Here is a 19,783-nt window from a genome sequence, read left to right as displayed (position 1 = left end):
CATTGCCTCTGTTGCTCTCCTTAATTTCCGATTTAATGGAGCCCAAGCTTTGGGGAGGTCATTGTTGTTAGCCAAAAAGATGATCACGTTGCTTTCAAGTTGGGAGACTAGACCCTAAGACAGTGGATTTTCTCCACCTTAGGGAGTTTTGTTGCCTTCCAGAAATAACACGTATACAACCAGGACCAACCACGTCATTTTAGGAGCCCAGTGCCAAGTGCAAATGGGGCTTCTTGTTGAAAAAGTGGGGGAAAGTGCTGTTAAAGATGCTAAAATGAGCCCTGGCTGGTGTGGCTCAGTGGATTGAGTGCTGGCCTGTGACCAAAGGGTCACTGGTTTGATTCCCAGTCAGGGCACAGGCCTGGGTTGTGGGCCAGGTCCCCTATAGGGGGCGCGTGAGAGGCAACCACACATTGATGTTTCTCTCCCTCTCTTTCTTCTTCCCTTCCCTCTTCAATAAATAACATCTTTTTTAAAAAAAAGGATGCTAAAATGGCAAGTTTTTCTCGTTATTTAATGTATGCCTTTTGCTTGTATGCATCTCCACAGTCCCATTGAACCTCAATTACAGAACACAAGTTCAAAGGTGAAATTAGGAATTCCGAGACAGAGACAGCAGAGCATGCAGCCAAACATGGGGTCCTTCCGGCTGCGGGACCCTGTGTGACGGCATCACTTGGGCTCCCAGGAAGCTCACTAGCACATTGATAAACAAGACACCAGAGGGTGAGTTCGCTTCTCCTCTCTAGGCTCTCAGGGGGAAGGTGTGCACAGGGTCATGGTGGCAGCTGGGGGCCGGGCTCCAAGGTGGGATGGGAGGCACAAGGCGCTGTCTCTGACCTTCAGGGGCCTGGATCCTTTTCCTCCCCTGTCGTGGCCTTGGCTCACCTAGACAACGGCTTCACCAAGCCGTCCACCTTAGTGGAGAGCGGGGGTTACTGGTTCGCGGCGGGCAGTTTTATTTTGATGTTCCATCTGAAACATTTCACGTCATTGCCTTGGCTGGGTGCCAGCCGCCCGCTGGTTTCTTCACGTGTGCTCAACCTCTCCCTGTGCTCTCGGACCTCCCATTCTCGTGGCGGGGGGACGTGAGGGGAGACACACAATAAGCAAATTAAAGGAACGGATAGTGGAAAGACCGGCAAGCGTAGAAGGGTGAGGAAGGAAATCGAGTGGAGAAAGAAGAAGGGCGCGGTGGGGCAGGGGCTTACGGTCGCCAGCAAGGTGGCGAGGGGCGGCCTGGCCCGGGAGGTGGCCTTTGAATGAAGACACAAGGAAGAGACAGGAGGCAGCAGCCTGGGGCAGAGCCTGGGACAGTCGGGCAGAGAGTCTGTGGCAGAAACAGAAAACTTTGTTCTCTGTTGACCTTGTAGGAGCTTTTGGCATCACTTTAGCTTGCGCAGATCTAAAGCATCCTGTTTCTTCTTTTTTAGGTAGAAAAATGGACTTTTCTGTCAATTCAGTTCAAAATGACTGGATGTGGCCCCGGCTCCAGAAGCGTCACAGACCTTCCTTATAAAAGGACGTCTCTTACTAATGGCTGAGTTCAAAGCAAACTTGAAAATAGCTGATCGATTTCTCATTTATAACATTTTGTTTTGTCAAAGATTTTATGTCCGGGATGGCAGAAGGAAGGTGCCAATAGGAAAATAATTGGTGTATAAATGGAAAGTTAATCAGGCGTTTTCCGTCACAGTGTCCTCTCCAAGGTCGGCGCACAACTGGGGTGCAGAGAGAAGGCATGTGCTCAGTGGCCGATGACATGGTTCCGAGGAGGCTCAGCAACCTCGAGGCTCCTCCCGGAGGCCAGCGTGGAAGCTGAGGGCTCTGTGAGCCGCAGAGGGGCAGCTTGCGAGTGTCCCTGCAGTCCCACTAAATGGGATGACAACTGGGAGAGCCCGGCAGCCTCAGGCTTCAGGGCCTGCGCTGATCCCCAGGGAGACGTCCCCGGGGTGGGGTGTAGTGTCGTTGTTTGCTGGGTGCAGTCCAGAGATGGATTAACTTGCTCACACCCACTTTGTATGCAGGCTGCCCAAAGATTCTTTGGTTATATCCAGACAACTCTCTGGTTTCCTAGAGTGTCAGTGAACTTGGGGGAAGCAGGGGTCAAAGTGGACTTGACTTTGGTCTGGAAGTGTGGGCTTTGTGTCCTGGGTTTGGTGAAACAAGGCAGGAATGCAAAGGCCCACTTCCTGCAACTGTTTATACTTCCTGAAATACTTCCTAAAACTGTTCCCACTTCCTGGAATTTGTTGATAATGTGTTTCTTCAGGATGTTGACTCAACGTAGGTGTGTCTCACCTAGCAACAGGGTCTGCTTCATTGATTGGCTGCTTTGGAATTTAATGGGCTTCTGTTAAATATGGCCTATGTTGTCCTGGAAAATGGGATGTGAAAATAGTTCACAGTTTCCCCCTGAGGCGAGCTGAATTCCAGAACAGCATGTAGGCAATCCTACCTGGATCACCTTCAGAACATACTTCACCTTTGAACAAGAAAACGTCCATTTAAAAAAAAAAAAAAAGGAGACAGGTTTAACCATGTTGTCATTTCAGGCTCTCATCTGTCTGATCCTTACGTGAGGATGAAAAACCCTTCCATGTTACAAAAATATCTACTAGAAACTCGTTGTTCATTTATATGGCAAATTGCAAAGTCCTCGTAGGAAATTCTGAGCATGTGCGGGGTCAGCGTGAGAGGGGCATGTTCAACAACCAGCCACGTCAACCCCCGATATTTCTGTTTTCACTCTGAGATTGACTTTGGAAGTATTTCGGTGAGAATTAGCATGCGCTGGCCACTGTGGTTATTGCAAGCTGAATATGCCGTTCTTTCCATTTTCTCTGCTCCTTCTTTACAGGGAATGTGAAGTTATCAAGTTCATTGATGTTTCCTGAAATGCCATTGTTATTTCCTGTTTGGAGAACCCAGGGGTGGGGCACTCCAATGCCGTCCCTGAGAGTATTCAATTAATGACTCCACTGCTTACGTTTTCCAGAATTTTTCACTCTCCTTTTTCTATTAAGCAGAGACCCAGGGGGCTGAGGTCTGGAATGAAACATGAAATTATGCACAGCCTTCTCCTGGTCCCTTCTGACTAGTAAGCCGATTTCTTCCCTCCAGGATCCACTGCCATGTTTGACAAGCTGCCACTGGTGCCTGGGGACAAAGGAGACCGGGAGGAGACCAGGCAGGAATGTACCAGAGCTCCTTGCCCCTAAATTTCCGCTTGGTTGGCCAACGTTGATTAGGAACTGGGCAGACATAGCATTCAGACTAATTTTGGGGCACAGAAAATGAGAGGAAACCAGGCAGAACACTCAGTATAGACCCATGTACTTCATATACAAAGAAAGTCACATTTTTAAGTTACATCGACTTCATAAGCTTAAACCAGAGTGACTTCAGTTGGATTCCCAGGCCCTAGCCCCCGCCTCCACCGTTCACACAGGGGCCTTCTTCCCCGTTTCCGTGTCAGGGTGTGGTAATGAGCGCACCCCCGCCTGAGAATTTCTAAAGTTGTCAGAAGCTCACAAATAAAAGCATCTGGGAGCTTTTATTTCTCAGCTGAGATGTCTTTCCAAGGACAAACACACATAGTGTCATGGTGACATTTAAGGTCTTAGTTTTGAGTCTTTTTCCTATCACAGAGAATAGTTCTAACCACTGGAAAACTACTAGCTTCTCCAAGAAGCCAGATCCTTTGGAAATGATGCAAAAACACTAAAAATAACAACAAAGCCAGCAATGCAAAATAGGCTAAAAAGCCTCTGTGTAGGTCCCTTTCTATTGGTTATTTTTGATAGTGGCCAGGATAGAGTCTTGAAAATATGGTAAGTATGATTTCAGTTCCAATGACACATGACACAGCATATTAAGGGGTGGGGTGTATGTCAAATTCCAGTGCAGGGGTCCAGCTTCCCAGGCAGTGGTCACTGGGCCACGAGTCACATATGTGCTTGGAGTGTGGGCATTGCTCACCCTGAGGTAGTTCCTTAGGGCTCAGGACAGTCTTTGAGGTTCTTCACCTTTCCTTCTGCCATCTTTACTGGCTCCACTCTCATCTTCCAGAAGCCTGGCTCAAAGGGCCATACCCCGAGCCATCACAGAAGTGGTGGGAGGATCCCAAATGACTACCGGCTCACTGAGGACCTGTAGTCTTCTCTGCTTCTCTGTCCTTGCTTGGCCGGGTGGAGGCGAAGGTCCTTTGCAGAATGGCCACCAGGCAGTCCCTCCAGGAGCCTCTCTGTGTGGCTCATCTTAGGGAATTACCAGGCTTGGATTTGGCCCCAGGATGGCTGGCTCAGGAAGACTATCGGGTCAACATATTAAGAGATGGGCCGTCCCTCTCTAGCACAGATAGAATTAATTCACTGACGAGACTCAGATGTATAACCAGAGTTCTGATCCATTGATATTCCACAATATAACCGCAGAAAGTTGGAGTCTCAAGAACTCCAGAGAGGCCATGCTACATGAGGAACGAAATCATAATTGGACATGTGGTCAGCCAGGGATCGCGGGAGTTAATGATATAGTTTTCAATCAGAGGGAGGCATACTCTCTGCGGCGGGTTACATGGTAGCTCCCAAGAGGGAATGCTCACCCGGAACCTGCGGATGTGCCCTTATCTGGAAAGAAGGCTCTTCGCAGATGTAATTAAGTTAAGGAGCTCAAGATGAGATCATCGGGATTAGGGTGGGCACTAAATCCAACGGCAGGTTATAAATGACAAGTGTTCTTAGAAGAGAAGGGGAGAAGGCACATAGAAAACCTGGCCCTGTGAAGAGTGAGGCAGAGACTGGAGTTAGGAGCCGACAAGCCAAGGACTGCCGAGGCCCAAGGGGCCGGGCAGCCTCCGTGGCTGACCAGTGTCCTCTGCAAAGAACACACTGGTCTTGCTGGCCTGGCAGCTCTTCTTTCCCTCGAACCTGCCTTTGTACCCAGTATCTGATGGCTTTCCAGCTGAACTCTCAGAGTGAACGGCCACCTGATTCCCCACGGTTCTTGGGGAGAGCAATTAAAGCGGAAGACACACTTCTGAGACAATGTATTCCACCAGGGTGGAAAATACCACACTGGATTTTTTTTGTTTTGTTTTGTGTGCATTTTCCTGGAGACCTTGCCAGCTCTGATTGGTTCTACAAATTGTCTGTTTTCCAGGAGACTTAGTAGTGAAATTAATGTGATTTCTAACCTGGCGTTCGGAGTCCACGTCATCCGTAAATGTGTGGACTGGATGAAAGGAAGAGCAGAGATACACATTATCTGAGGTTGGGCAGAACTTTCTCTCCAGGGTCAAGGCCACCCTTCCCGTCTCCTCTAAACAAGGTACTGACCCCTAATTAAAAACCGAGTTCTTCCAAGAAACACATTCATGGAAGATGGGATGCTTGTGCCAACTCGGAGGATGAGGAGCCGCTCTTCTGGTGACCAGGCGGGCAGAGGGTAGCGGGCACATGTGTGCCCAGGCTTTGCGGGGGCCCAAACACAGGCCACAGCAGGAGGGAAGCTCCCAGAAATGTTGACCAGGAAGGTCAGGCAGACACATTGGGCAGTTCTGCCTGTTCTTAGCCAGCGATTGGGGAGGATTAGGCATGGGCGTGTCATGATCAGGTCTGAATTTGTGACACAGCCCTTTGGTGCCAGGGCAGAGAGGGGTGGGGCGGGGATGGGGATGGAGGAGGCGGGGAGAAGAGCTGGTGGACGGGCTGTGGAAGTGAACGGTAAGCATCAGATGCAATTTGATCTTGAGTTGCAAGGTTTTAGAACATTCCACGTCTCCTCTCATCTCACATTTCTTTTTCCATCTATCTTTTGAAGATGTGTGAAGCATACATGAGAGGAGAGTAGCAAGGTGTGTGCAAAATAATACAGCCTGTGAGGAGCAACTCCCGAAGAATGACACCCAATTGTCCTGAACAGACCAGAAAAACTGATCTCACGTGAGGCAGCACAGGGTGGGAGCGGGAGAGGTGGACGGTGACGGGACAGCAGTGCCCCGGGGGCTGCCCCCCGCAGGGCCCGGCTTCTCCATCATAACAGGAACCCACAGTCCGGACGCCCTTTGGCTGAAGCCCTCATCAGCATGGTACACAATTGAACCAGCACCAGCTACCAGGAACTTCTGGAAGGGTGTTATGCCTCCGTGACTCCTGCTCAAATTAACGACCGTCAGAGAACGGGGTTGACAAGTGACAAGGAGAGCGTCTTCCCAGGGCCTAAGGCCACAGTCATTGTTGGGCGGCTTATGTTCCTAGTGCCCATTAAATTAAAAAACATATAGGGAGCGTAGGAAGCCTATGAGGGATTTCTTTGCTGTCTGCCAGTGTTTGATTTTCTCTTCTATGATTACGCAATTGGAATTATTCATTGAAGCGAACTAAGCAAATATTTGCCTTTACCAATACAAGGAACTTCTCACCCATACTCTGTTGGTTGTGCCTGCTTATGGCTTTCTTTTTCTTGGTCATTTGCAAACAGAGGCTGGACCCTGCCCTTGGGAACCTTTTTGTCCCCCTGCCCCCACCTCTCTCTTTTTGGTCAGCCGAGGCTGGGAGGTAGAATGCTGAATAAATAGAATCCATTCTGGGCCGCAAGGCTCTTTATGAAGGTAATCCTGACCTCCAGCCACACACAGAATGTCGGTAATTTGACCTCAGTGTGATGTCCCCATAAACTGTCATTTTATACACCTAGAGAAAGCGGGGGAGGGAGCAAATGAAGGGGACATAGTTCTAGATGGCAAATGGCAACAGACTCAGTAAGAGATAGTTTCCAAAAACTGTCCTTGCTCAAGCGATAACAACCCCTAAAGCGTCTTTGATTTTTGTTTACAGGTGTGTCTCTGGAGAGTCTCCGGGATCCAGTGCACAATTTGTAAGGACTTTAAGTTTGCTTATAAAATTCTACCTCATGGGCTAACGCTATTTGTATGCAAAAGGAATTGGATATTCACATACTTATGAGGTATTATTAATAAATGGTTAGGATAAACTATAACATTTTTTCTCTGATTAAAAAACAATAGCTTATTTCAGTAAATTAGGAAAATATATAAAGGTGCAGAAGTCACCTGGAATCCATCATTTATCTACAATTACCATTATTTGAAGTATTTCCCTGTTTCTTTTTTTCTATGTGTATAGAGAATCATTGTGTGCATATATGTTGCACAATATGTAATTCTGAATTCTGTTTTTTTCCCTTTAACGTAACTGTCCAAGTACTTTCCCTCCATGTTATTGAGTGTTCTTTGACTACACCGGGAACGGTTAAGGCTTTAGTCGTTGAAGTGTAGGTTATGGCTAGAGATTTGGTGCTTCCAAAACATTACATAAAGGGCCCCTTCCCACCTTGCTTGTGAAATGTAAAGACATCTACCCTTCACCCACAGGGAGAGGGATATGTGAAGGGAATTAGGATCTGTATGTTTTATATGAAGAAAGATGTAGCCAGATATCTGGTGCTGCCTCACCTCTTCCTTGGCCTATGGGACCCCTGGAAAGGGCCAGGGCACCATCACGTGATCCGCTGAACGCAACAGGAAGGCATGTTAGGGGTGGGGGATGAAAGTTCCCGGCCGGTGAGTGACCACGTGACTCGTTATCCAACTCAGCGCCCTTTGCAGAGTGAAGGAGGGTGCCGATCATCATGACGCTGTGTTACCCGGAGCAAACCGGGCCGCGGCCCCTCAGCGACGGGCTGCAGGCTGAGTCGCCTGGGTGCAGGCCTGGGGAGGCGGCGGCGTGATCGTCCTCGCCGGGGCCGGGGCGCCAGGGCGCCAGGGCGAGCTGGGGCTGCCCGAGGCAGGGCGCGCAGGGAGCCCAGGGCCGTCGGCCTGTCCCAGTGTGGGCGTGCGCGCACTGTCCCGCGCGGAGGCACGAGGAAGCCCTGTTCGGAGGTCAATCCTCCATCCTCCGGCACCCTAGTCCCCTTTCTAATTTCTCTAGGTGTGTTTCATTTAGAAGCACTTCATTTTCTTTCTTCCGCCAGAGCCTCCTTTTTGGGAAGCCAGGGCTTCCGAAGCCAGGGATGGACAAGACTGCCTTTGCGGTAACACTAGCTCTTGGTTCATCTCACAAAGTGATCGTTCTCGTCGTAGCATCATCCCGTCATCAACAAAGGCCGTGCATCTGTGTGCACGCGCGAGAGAGCATGCTTGTGCGGGTGCATGTACACCCGTGTATACACAGCACACGTGGGGTCAGATCGGCCGGGCATGAGTCCCACCGCAGTGCCTGTCCCCTGCCTCCCCTGGGCGGGCTTGGCCGGGCCGTGCTGGCCTCGAAGCCAAGAGGAGGATGCTTGTTGAGAAGGGGATGGTGGCAAAGGGCGATTGCGGAGCCCCTCCTAGGAAAGGCTGAGAAGCCAGGAGACCGCGGCACAGGGTGGGAGCGGGGTGTGCTCTGCCCTGGCTTCTCCGCGACGGGCGTTGTGCGGGCCGCTGGGCACGGGTCTGGGCAGAGGTGTGGCAGGGCCGTCCGGTAGAAAGCAGGGCAACAGAAGAGGCCACGGGGGCGCGCCAGCCCCGTGGGACAGGGCGCTCTGAGCCAGACGTGCTGGGAGGCTGCAGGGGGAGGCCAGGAAGAAAATTATCAATGGTAGCAGTGAAACACATTTTTTAATTACAATTTTTGGAAATAGGTACTCACCTTCTTAATCTAAAGGGTTGGGAAGTTCCCAAAGAAGGCTGCCCTGCTTTCGGGGCATGTGGCAAATGGTGAGGCCCGGGTGGTCTCAAATTCTCTCTTCTTCTCCTGACTCTTCCCCCTCCTGTTACTACTTCCACCCGGAAATGTGTAGAACATGGCACTGAAGTTTATTTTCACTTGCTGCGTTCATGGAATAATTGAATGTTTCTAGTCTTTGCTTTCAAAACAGATGGCATACCTGCATTTCTCATTCACCCCAAACCCTGAGAAAGGTACGCGGGAAGTCCAGTGGTTTTTGCTAGTATGGGTCTTAGAGAGCTGGCCATTTGGATGCTCAGCCGCCCCCTGCCCCCAGAAGAAAGGGGCTGCCCCCGCGGTGACCATTACAAACTCCTCTAGTGCTGCGTACCCAGAAATGTTGAAGTGCTTTCCTTTCCTTATCATGGCAAACACATGCATGGTGGTCAGATTTGCAAGGCGCCATTTTACATATACAATAAGTTAGGGTACAAGTCAATGAAATACAGTCCAAACCTTCCATAGATCAATACTTCTTAGTGGTGGGACGTAGTCAGGTATCTCTCTCTCTCTCTTTCTCTCTCTCTCTCTCACACACACACACACACACACATACACACACACACACTTCGTCTCCTTTCCATTGTTAACAGAGATGGGTGTCTGTGTAGAAGTTTTTGAAAGTGTTATGAAGACCTGATTTTAGAATTTTGCAGTTTTATTTGCTTTTGTTAGTTTTCAAGCCTGGTCTTTGAACTCATTTATGTAAAGAATGTCCTAAAAAGAATATGTAAAATCACCAGGACAAAATTCATTTGAACTCACATTAAAAGGGCTATTTCTGCACTGTGCGGCCTTCCAGGGTCAGTCAGGGAGTTCAGGGAAATTGTTCCAAAATCAGAGAAAGCAGGCAGCCCGTTGCAAGTCTTGGAGATTTGGAATTACTGGCAGGATATCCTTTCATTTCTAGAACTTTAGGAAAATCATTGTCTTACAATAGGAAAACATGTAACTCTGTTTACCTCTGAGGGGTCTTCTGTATTAAATGTGGCACTTTGTCTTTCCTAAACAGAGGAAACAGAAGAAAGACATTTCCAATGAGATGTGTGCAAATTATGGAAAGTTCTGATACAAATACGAAACAAATTATGGGACATTCTTTCTTTCTGCCTTGTTCCCAGTGTCCCCCAAACTTAGTTTGGTGCCCAGGACACACGAGGGGTTCAGCACAAATGCAGGTGGATGATGTGCGTCCTCCATAGTGCTTGCACGATGCTCTGTGTCTCGCTCGGCTGGTCACTAGGTGTCCCTCTGCGTCCACCTAACTCTCCGCTAATCTGCATCCTCACTCACACACGCGGGCCATGCGTGCGTGCGTGCACTTGAGGCGGAAATGCTGCTTGGTCTGCTCAAGCCTCCCTTTCCCTGGGCACCGGCTTCACACGCTTGTGTGCACAGAGGTGCAAGCTGGACAAAGCCGGAGAGGTTCATGCTAACTCGCTGGAAGAAGAAACAGAGGGGCTATTCTCCTTTATCCAGGACGGGAGACGTGCTCTTCCCTATGCTGGCAACGCTCGGAAAATTTTACAGTCAGCACATTTTTAAATTAGGCAACACAGACTTTAGTTGTTTGTGTGAATACTCTCCCTCTCTCCCGCCCTTCCCCGCCCCTCCCTTTTCTTCCCTTCCCACTCTTTTCCTCTCCTCACTCCCTTCTCTCCCCCTGCCCCCCTGCCTCTCATGCCCGTGGGTCCTGCCACACACACACTTTCACATTACCCCGTATGCCATCGCACAGAGAGCCAGAGCAAACGTTGTTTAGGGTGATGGTGCGTCTGTCGAACTGCTTCTCTGTGATTATTTGGGGGCAGCATCTGCTGTTGTTGAATCGACAGCACCCGCTCTGCTAACGCTGCTGCTCCGTGGTCGCCCTCAGAACCGTGGGGGTCACTGGAAAGCTGCATCCTGGCAGGTTCTCCAGGGCGTCTGCCGTCGCGTGTCCGCTGGGGTGTGGATGGCCGCGCACGGGGGCCGGCTCGCTGGGCCCTGCACCGGCGCAGTGGAGAGGGCCAGGGCCACTGGGGCCATGAGGGCTCCTGTCAATGTCGCAGGACTGGAAAGGGGATTTCTCTTTGGGACAAATTCATGTATTTGAGTGCTATTGTTTTCCTCCTTTGATGTTGGAAGTGATATGTTTCCATGTTAGAAAATTTGAAAAATACAGAAAAGTACCATGAAAGGAATAATTCCTACTGTCTTATAGAGGCCATTGAAATCATGTGGTATGTATAATTTTAGGTCCTCCCTTTTATATTACATCGTGATATAATATATCACGTGTCATGGGCATATCATGAAATACTCTTCAAAACTCTTAAGTTTTTAAAAAATTATTTTTCAGTTACAGTTGCCATTCAATATTATATTAGTTTCAGGTGTACCTTATAGCGAAGAACCCGAGTTTTAATGGCAACATAACTCATACCTGTTGCATCTTTTGCCTGTGCTTCTCTTTATTTCATTGTTTTCCTATTGATGCACACTTAGGTTGTTTCGGACTTTTTATTCTCAGAAATGGTGCTGAAATAAATATTGTTACATATGCACTTTTTTCACCTCTCTGTTTAATTCCTTAGGATGCATTTCTGTAACTGGAGTTAAGGGAGGGCAAACGCATTCTTGGTACGGAAGCAAACGCAGCGTTTCTGGGGAGGAAGGCTTCTCCCCTGTGGCTGTGAGCCCGGGGCCGGAGCGGGGGCCGTGAAGCTGGGAGAGCCCTGTGCTTTGCGAAGAGTTCCGCCCACAGCATCTTTTCACAGGTGACAGTGTCTGTGGTAGGACACCCAGGTTATTCTGTTGTGCAAATGAGCTATTTTGCTCCTTGCCTTACATTGGAGTCATTCATATCCTGAAAGTTGAACTCTGAAGGTTTTCATCAGAAAAGGCTGCTTTCATTGCCCTGGTGTAGGAAGCTCAGTTCCTGGGCACTTATAAGGTCTCCTGTTACCTGGAGGGGCCTGTGAGGGGTCAGCTGTGCAGGATTAAGGACACTCATTGCTCCAGAAAACGCTTTATTCCAGTCCCTGTGGTGGTTGTGTGGTTGTTGGTGGAGGCTCATACTGGTGAAGAATTCTGGATCTAAAGGGAGGGGTTTTGGTGTGGCCCTTGTAACTCCGTGTGCTTTCATGAGGCAGAGCCCGTTTTATTCCCCTTCTAATAGGAGATCCAACAAGTAGGGGTTTCGAAGCATTTCCATAACAATGACTATTGAAGAAAGCTCTTCTTGTAAAAAAATTTTTTTAAAAGATTGTCATTGAATTAAAAGGATATTAATTTAACATTTTAAAGCCTTCTAGAAGTAAAAATTTATTTCTATAAGCCAGCTTTTATTTTTTTATTTTTTTAAATGATTTTATTTATTTATTTTTAGACAGAGGAGAAGGGAGGGGGAAAGAGGGAGAGAAACATCCGTGTGTGGTTGCCTCTCCAGCACCCTCTGATAGAGACCTGGCTCGCAACCCAGGCCTGTGCCCTGACTGGGGCTCGAACCTATGACCCTTTAGTTTTGCAGGTTGGCGCTCAATCCACTGAGCCACACCAGCCAGGGCTCTATGAGTCAGCTTTTAATATACCTCTTATATTTTTCAAATAGTGTTTCTTTAAAAAAAAATATTTTATTGATGCTATTACAGTTGTCCCAATTTTCCCCCCTTTGCCCCCCTCTGCCCTGCACTCCCCCTCCCACCAGCAATCCCCGCCCCCCAGTTCATGTCCATGGGTCATGCATATAAGTTCTTTGACTTCTCCATTTCTTATACTGTTCTTAACATCCCGCTGTGGAAGGAGGAGAATGGGGGAAAAGGTGCAGGGATTAAGAAGCATAATTGGTAGGTTCCAGTGGTGTTTCTTTTTTAAAAATTAAATATGTATTTCCTGAAATCTGGAATGCTTCTGTATTTTGGGAAAAGGGCAGAAAGTTTTTAAACCTACGATGAGCCAGTCTTTAGCCTTCTTTTTCTGCTTTGGATTTCACAAATGAGGGAAGGCGTTGCTCAGAAACAACACAACGAGGACACAAGCCTTTGGGTTGCCAGCCCTTTCCTGGCCTCCTGGTTTGCTCCTGCCTGTCAGAGTTCCCACATTGTCCAGGTTTGCTGGTGTGTCACGATGTCCCTGGAAGGTGCCATGCCTGTGCCCGGGCACCGTGCCGGCAGGCTGGGCTGGGCGGTGTGTGAGGGGCCCTCGGCCTGCAGGGCCCCCCTCCCTGATGGTAGACACTTGGTCACGCTCGTGCCCTCCGATGCTGAGGACTGTGCGGGGCCCCTGGGCTGCTCATGGCTGGGCTCTGCCCAAGCCTGCCGCCTCGGAGCTCCTCTGTCAAATTTCACTGTGTGCTGTTGGCTCAAAATCTGCTTCTGCGTGAAAGCTGATGACGTGTGGAAAAGGAGCCCGATGCAGTGGGAGCCTTTAGCGCTCCACCCCGCAGACTAGCCCAGCTGTCATGGCCCAGGGAGGCTCCCAGACCCAGTTAAGAGGCTCAAATCGCATGGTTGATTGAGTTAATTCAAAACATACGATGGAAAGCAACAAGAACTCGAGGGGTAATGAACACACCCAGGGGTCCTGCGGGGCGGAAGGACCATATTTCCAAGATTCTAGAACCCAGGGGGCTGCCTATGCCTCCATCTGCTGTGTCAGCCTCCATTGTCGGTGATACGGGTACAAGGACTAGAGTTGATGTGAAGTCAGGGCTTCGCAGATGAAAGGTGCCTGTGACCAGCACACACTCGCCTTATTGGAGGGAGGTCCAGCCAAGGGCTGAGGGCCGCCAACGAATCAGCTGAGTGGCTGGGCTAGGTAGAAGAACAGCCTCCAGAGGTGCCCACCGATTAGTCCCTAGAACTGTGAATGTGTAGCTTTACGTGGCAAATGGCACTGTGGATGTGATTAAGGATTTGAGAGGGGGCGATTATCCTGGATTCCCTGGTGGGCCCAGTGTAATCACAAGGGCCCTTTCAGGGACGTGAGAGGTACAGGAGTGGGCGTTTGAGAAGGTGTAATGACCACAGCAGAGGTCTACTCGGAGACGCTTTCTTGCTGGCTTTGGAGATGGAGGAAGGGGACACCAACCAAGGAATGCAGGTGCCTCTAGAAATTGGGAAATCCGAGCGTTAGGAAGTGAACTGTGTCCTCATCCCTGCTGAACGCATACCTCATGGCTTTAACCCCAGGACCCCAGAATGTGACGTTATTTGGAAATAGGATCGTTGCAAAGGTAATTAAGTCGAAATGAGGTCGTTAGGGTGTGCCCTAATCCAGTATGACTGGTGTCCCTGTGGAAGAGGAAGATTTGGACACAGGCATGGACGGGGGGACGGCGATGTGAGGACACAGGAGAAGACGGTCGTCTCCGCGCGGAGGAGGGGGCCTGGAGCAGATCCTTCCCTCTCGGCCCTGGGAAGGACTCTCTCCTGGCCACACCTTGATTAGAGCTCTGGACTCCATTCCTGTGAGGCCACGGATCACTGCGAATGAAGCTCCTGGTCTGTGGCTTCTTGTTATGGCAGCAAACTAAGATGCCAAAGAAATAGATCCTTCCCTGGACCTTCCAGAAAGGAGCGCAGCCATGCTGACGGCACCTTGACTGTGGCCCAGCGAGACCTGCATCGCACATCTGGCCCCCAGAACTGTAAGAGAATGGATTCGTGTTCTTTCTAGTTGCAAAGTTGGTGGTAATTTGTTATACACATAACAGGAAGCTCATACAGTGGCTAGGGGTTTTACGTGACTTTATTTGGGCAGAGCACGTGTGGGGCCAGCATGTAAACATGATGGGTATCATCTGTGAGTGACCAATTTAGGGATGACAGAGCTGTCAGCCTGCAGGTTGTATGATCTGCATTTTGTAAACTGGTCTTTCTATTGACAAGTAACGCTCTTGTTGGTACCAACACCCTTTTAAAATAATAAATGCAATTAATTCTATCGTTTACACCTCCTGTGTGGCTAACTCACTATTTCTATGAAACACAGCACGTCTTCTGGATCATGTTATATGCTGACTCACTGTCAGTGGTTCACACGTGAGTTTACTCAATACATTGGTGAGTTTCACCTGCATTGAACGAGCTGCTAGCGTGCTTACTGTGTAAGCAATCTATCCTTTGAGTTCCATTTATGCCATTCATTTTTCTTCTTTTCTACAATTGTGCTGAATACTTAAAAATGATACAGCAAACATGTGTCACAGCTGTTTATTCCCAGGGTACTAATGTGTGTATAATATTTACATTTGGAAATAGAGGGCTCTGTAGACAGTGCTGCTGCCCTCCTCTTGGCAATGAAACTGGGGAATTTTGTGGCAGACGGAAGTTCTCAGTCTTCTCTTCCTTCTTCTTCTTCCTCCTCCGCTAGTCTCTTCTTTAAGGCTCCAGTTTATGCATCGTCTATGGCTACGTTCAAGCTACGTTGTTAGAGTTAAAGAGCTGAGGCACACATCATCTGACTCACAAAACCTAAAATATTTTTTCTCTTATGGAAAAAGGTTGCTGATCCTTACTACAGAGCCCATAGAAGAGATATTCTAATTCAATTTCAAATTTGAAGACACCAGGACTCTAGGAGGTTATTGCTATTGTTTTTTATTGATTATAGAGAGAGGAAGAGAAAGAGAGAGAGAGAGAGAGAGAGAAATGCTAATCAGTTTTTCCACTTATTTATGCACTCATTAGTTGATTTTTGTCTGTGCCCTGACTGGGAATTGAACCCACATCCTTGGCCAATCAGGATGACGCTCTAATCAACTCAGCTACCTGGCCAGGGCAGGAAGGTTATTTACTTCCCTAAGGTCCCCAACGAAGTGGCGATAGTCAGTGGCAGGATTCAACTTCAGAACCTGGGCTGTGTCCAACACACCAGGCTGCTCGGGGGGAACATATCTTTATAATTTGTATGGTCCACTTTTTCTGCCTTAGAAAGGCAATTTTGACCTGTCTTACTAACCTAATTTTGTTGTTCCTGATCTCTTTTCCAACTTGGCGAACTCACATCCAATACACGATCCCCGTTTCTGGGTCTTAGCGCTCTTCTAATTTGTTGCGAAGCCAACAAACAGTTCTTTTATTCTGTCATGTCACGCTGTTGAAGAAAGAACGAAGGTTGTGTGGGGTACAGGTGTGATCTTCAGTGAAAGGACACCAATTATGTATCCAGAGAGAATCATTTAAAGAAAAAAAAACTTTTTATGTTGAAATAACTTTTTATTATATTTTATTGATTATGCTATTACAGTTGTCCTGATTTTCCCCCTTCGCCCTCCTCTGCGCAGCACCCCCAGTCCCTCAGGCAATCGCCCTGCCACTGTTCCTATCCATGGGTCAGGCATGTAAATTCTTTGGCTACTTCGTTTCCTCTACTGTACTTCACAGCCCCACGGCTATTCGGTAACTACTTAGTTGTGCTACTTAATCCTCTCACCTCTTCACTCACCCCTCCACACCCCCTCCCATCTGGCAGCCATCAAAATGCTCTCCGTATCCATGACTCTGTCTCTGTTCTTCTCGTTTGCTAAGTTTGTTTTTTAGATTCCATTGTTGATAGATTTGTGGAGCGTCCGGCCACAGCTGGCCAGATGGGGATGCGCCTAGACGGGCGCTACACCTCAAGGCTCCTACTGTGTCTGCCTTTCCGGGGACTGATTCTCTACCCTCTTCCTTGTCCTCTGCCCCAAACGTCTTCATTAGATTTCATCAACATTGTTTTTTGAAAAAATTTAAATGAATGACACCCTTTTTACGCCTGTGTCAGGTGGAGCCTGTGGCTTCTCTTACAGGGAAGTTAGAGAGACATGTGAGTGTGTGTTCTCTGCCAGGTTCTGTGGACTGTTCTTCAGCCAGGTTGCTACTGGTGGGTCTCAGCCCTCTCCTTATGTAGAAGTATTTTCTAGTTCAGGAAATTAAGGTAGGAACATAGGCTTGTAGAAGCCAAGGTCCCTCCTTTCTCCCACTCTGCAACCCTCCTTTTTAGATGTCTGTGTTTTCTGTACATTTTTCTAACTTTCAGAAATAACTCTTGGCCATTTTCTTCAAGGTGCAAATCCCCAAGTGTTGCACCCTGGGACATGGGTAGTGTGTTATTCTTTTGGGGTCCTATTCTCTTTCCTTCCAAGTCTGCGCTGCTTTCCTTGCCTGAAATGCCTGCTAATGATGTTTAGGCTCTGCCTCAGGACCTCTGAAGCCAGACAACTGGTCAACCTTCCAACCCTTCTCCCAGCCTGTTTTTGACCTGCAGTATCCATCAACTTTTTTCCTGGATTCCATTCATTGTTGAAGGGTGTCTTTGGCCCCTTTCATCTTTAAGAGGTTGGTGTAGCCCTCCCTATATCAGACACTTTGGCTGGCTATTGCTGTCTGTCTGTCTCTTTCTCTCCAGGACCTGCTGGTCAGAGCGAGCTGGTTCAGTCCCCACTGGGAGGACTGCAGTTCCCTCCCTACAGGGATGGAGATGCTCTGACTTTGGGTAACTGCCTTGGGAGATGCTGTTTTTGCTTCCCCTCCTGTTCCAATAGGAACGAATCACATTTGAAAATAATTCTGTCCTTTTAGTGACTACATTGAATAACATGCATTTTTCATGATTATTTACTGTGATCAGCCTTAACCTTGCTATTTTTCTTTTATTTTAAAAATGAGCACAAGTATTTCCATTATCTAGCTTCATACGCAGTCTTCATACTTAGTTTCATTAAAATGGATTCCTGCCTAGATAGGTTGAGAGAGGGACTTTTTAAATTCCTGGGGATTCAGAATTCATTAAGGGAATACTGAAAACTACAGTGTAAAAGTGTAGATAGCTGGCTAATAGATTGCTGAAAACCGTTTCAGCTGACTTCTTCCTCCCCTCTCCTCCCTGGACCCTGCCGCTTACAGTGGGTCTCTAACAGTGAGCTCTGCGTTAATGTTTTATGTAATCATATTTCTTTGAAATGGAACAAATGACTCAGTCTGTCTGTATTATATCAAGTTTCATAATTGCAAGAGACTATCATCAACTAAAAATTTTACCTTCTTTGCCCTTACTCTCCTACCCCTTTGATTGAGAAAGGGAGAACCATTCTAGAACAGCAGAATTTCAAAACTGCTACATTCACGTGCCTGTTTTCCAAGTGGGTGGCGGCCACCTGCTGCTGAGATGCTGTTTCGAAGGGGAACTGGACTGACTTCCCTTTCAAGCAGGAGCTGTAGCATGAATGTAGCGCAAATCACAATTTTTAATGCTGTTGCCTCCTCTTTCTGTGAGCACCGTTCCAAAGACCCCTGGGCATCCATCGAGTGTGCCAGGAAAAGCCCTTTCAAGATCCGGGTGTGCTTTCCAAACACTCACTAGGTTTCCTGGGACCGCTGATCACAGTGCCCTGGTCCACAAATGCAGTGTGTCTGCAATTGTCTGCCTGGATAATCTTCCCTTTTCAGTGTTTACTTAAAGTGGAAGTGATGTTATCCAGACCCGGGGCGGATGAGATCATGGCGCGGGGTTTGTGCCGATGCTGTTTCCGCTCGGCGGTGTGGTGACATCAGGATCAGAGGCAGATGGAGGGCTTTGATGACATTTCAGGGTCCCTGCCATTTCCTACCTTCTATGATTGTTCAGAAATCGCCAGAGCCGTGAGCACATGTAAGGTGGCTGGTCAATATGCCTAGTTGGTCACAGCTGTGCAAAGATACCACGGCGCTGTTCTTACTGTGCCCTGAAAGGACTTCCCTGCTGTTGTTTTTTTAAAAAATAGGTTCTATACTTTAGGACAGTTTTGGTGCACAGCAAAGTGGGGCAGAAGACACAGAGATTTCCCACAGTCCTCCTGCCCCCCGCGAAGCACAGCCCCCCCACCGTCACCCGCCCCCCCGGAGCGGTGCATTTGTTGCAACTGATAAACCTGCTTTGATGATCATAATCACCCAGAGGTGACATTAGGGTTCATCTTGGTATATTGCACGTAGAATGACATGTACCCACTGTTGTAGTATGACACAGAGTGGCTTTGCTGTGTGTTGCTCTTTTTAAATGTATTTTGCCTGTATGTAGGTTGATCTTTGTTTTTTTTTTAAGATCCGGCTTGAGAAGATGAATGGTTGAATTCTATTTTTCTGCTAAGATTTTAGACAGGAGAAGTTTTTTCGTGAACATCCCATGAATTGTTAGCGTACATTCTCTGACAAAAGGGTCCCATGACTCTATGGGGATGAAAAATTCTCTTGAAAAAAATGAAGGAGTCACAATGGGACTTTTGCATTGCTATTCGGATTCTGACATGCAAATATATGTTGTCTGAATCAACTAAATTATCTGAGAAATTGGTAGAAAAACCCACCATGAACATCCTAGCAATCAGTCCTCATTTTTGTTTTGAAGTTAGCATTCCCTTAAGGAGTTCATCTATCTATTTGTTCATTTGTTTATTTAACAAATACCTACTTCGTGCCTTCTCTGTGCCCATGCTTAGGGAGACACTGCACCTTGACAAGAGGGAGGGTGTGGCAGATGGCTGGTCACTGCCCTCATTCCTGCTCAAGGATGTTAGTTCATCCTAATGTTGAGTCCATGGACACCCGGGGCAGAGCCTGCTTCCCATCTTCCCTGGTGGTGAGGAGTACCATGTGACTGTGTTCTGGCCAATGGGATGTGACCTCGAGGGCTATGTGCAGGGCTGTCACCTGGCCTTGTACAATGTGTGTCAATAGCTGGCAAAATGGAAGCCATGCATTTTGAATGGCAGAGAAATAAGACAGGAAGAACCTGGGACTTTGATGTTATGGAATGCCATGTTAGCTTTTATATATGTGTGATTGGGCCTTTCTATGCGAGACATCAACTTCTATCAGTTTAGTCTCTGTTATTTTGGCTTCCATTACAGCAGCCAAACCAGCAACCTAGCTGATCCAAAAAAGGCTTCTAGTGGCCGGTGCGGTTGTGGGCTGGGTGGAGGGGACGTGCAGGAGCTCTTCAAGTCAAATGGTGTACGGCGACCGTCTCAGTTTATGTAAACGGCCCGAATAAAAAAGAGAACATTTAGTGACTCCTTAAACTTTTCACTTGCACATGTTGAAGACGGAAAA

This window comes from Pteronotus mesoamericanus, unplaced genomic scaffold (assembly GCF_021234165.1).
Source record: "Pteronotus mesoamericanus isolate MK-2021 breed Mesoamerican mustached bat unplaced genomic scaffold, CSHL_Meso_final contig_116, whole genome shotgun sequence".
NCBI classification, from domain to species: Eukaryota; Metazoa; Chordata; class Mammalia; order Chiroptera; family Mormoopidae; genus Pteronotus; species Pteronotus mesoamericanus.
This window is presented reverse-complemented; position numbering follows the sequence as displayed.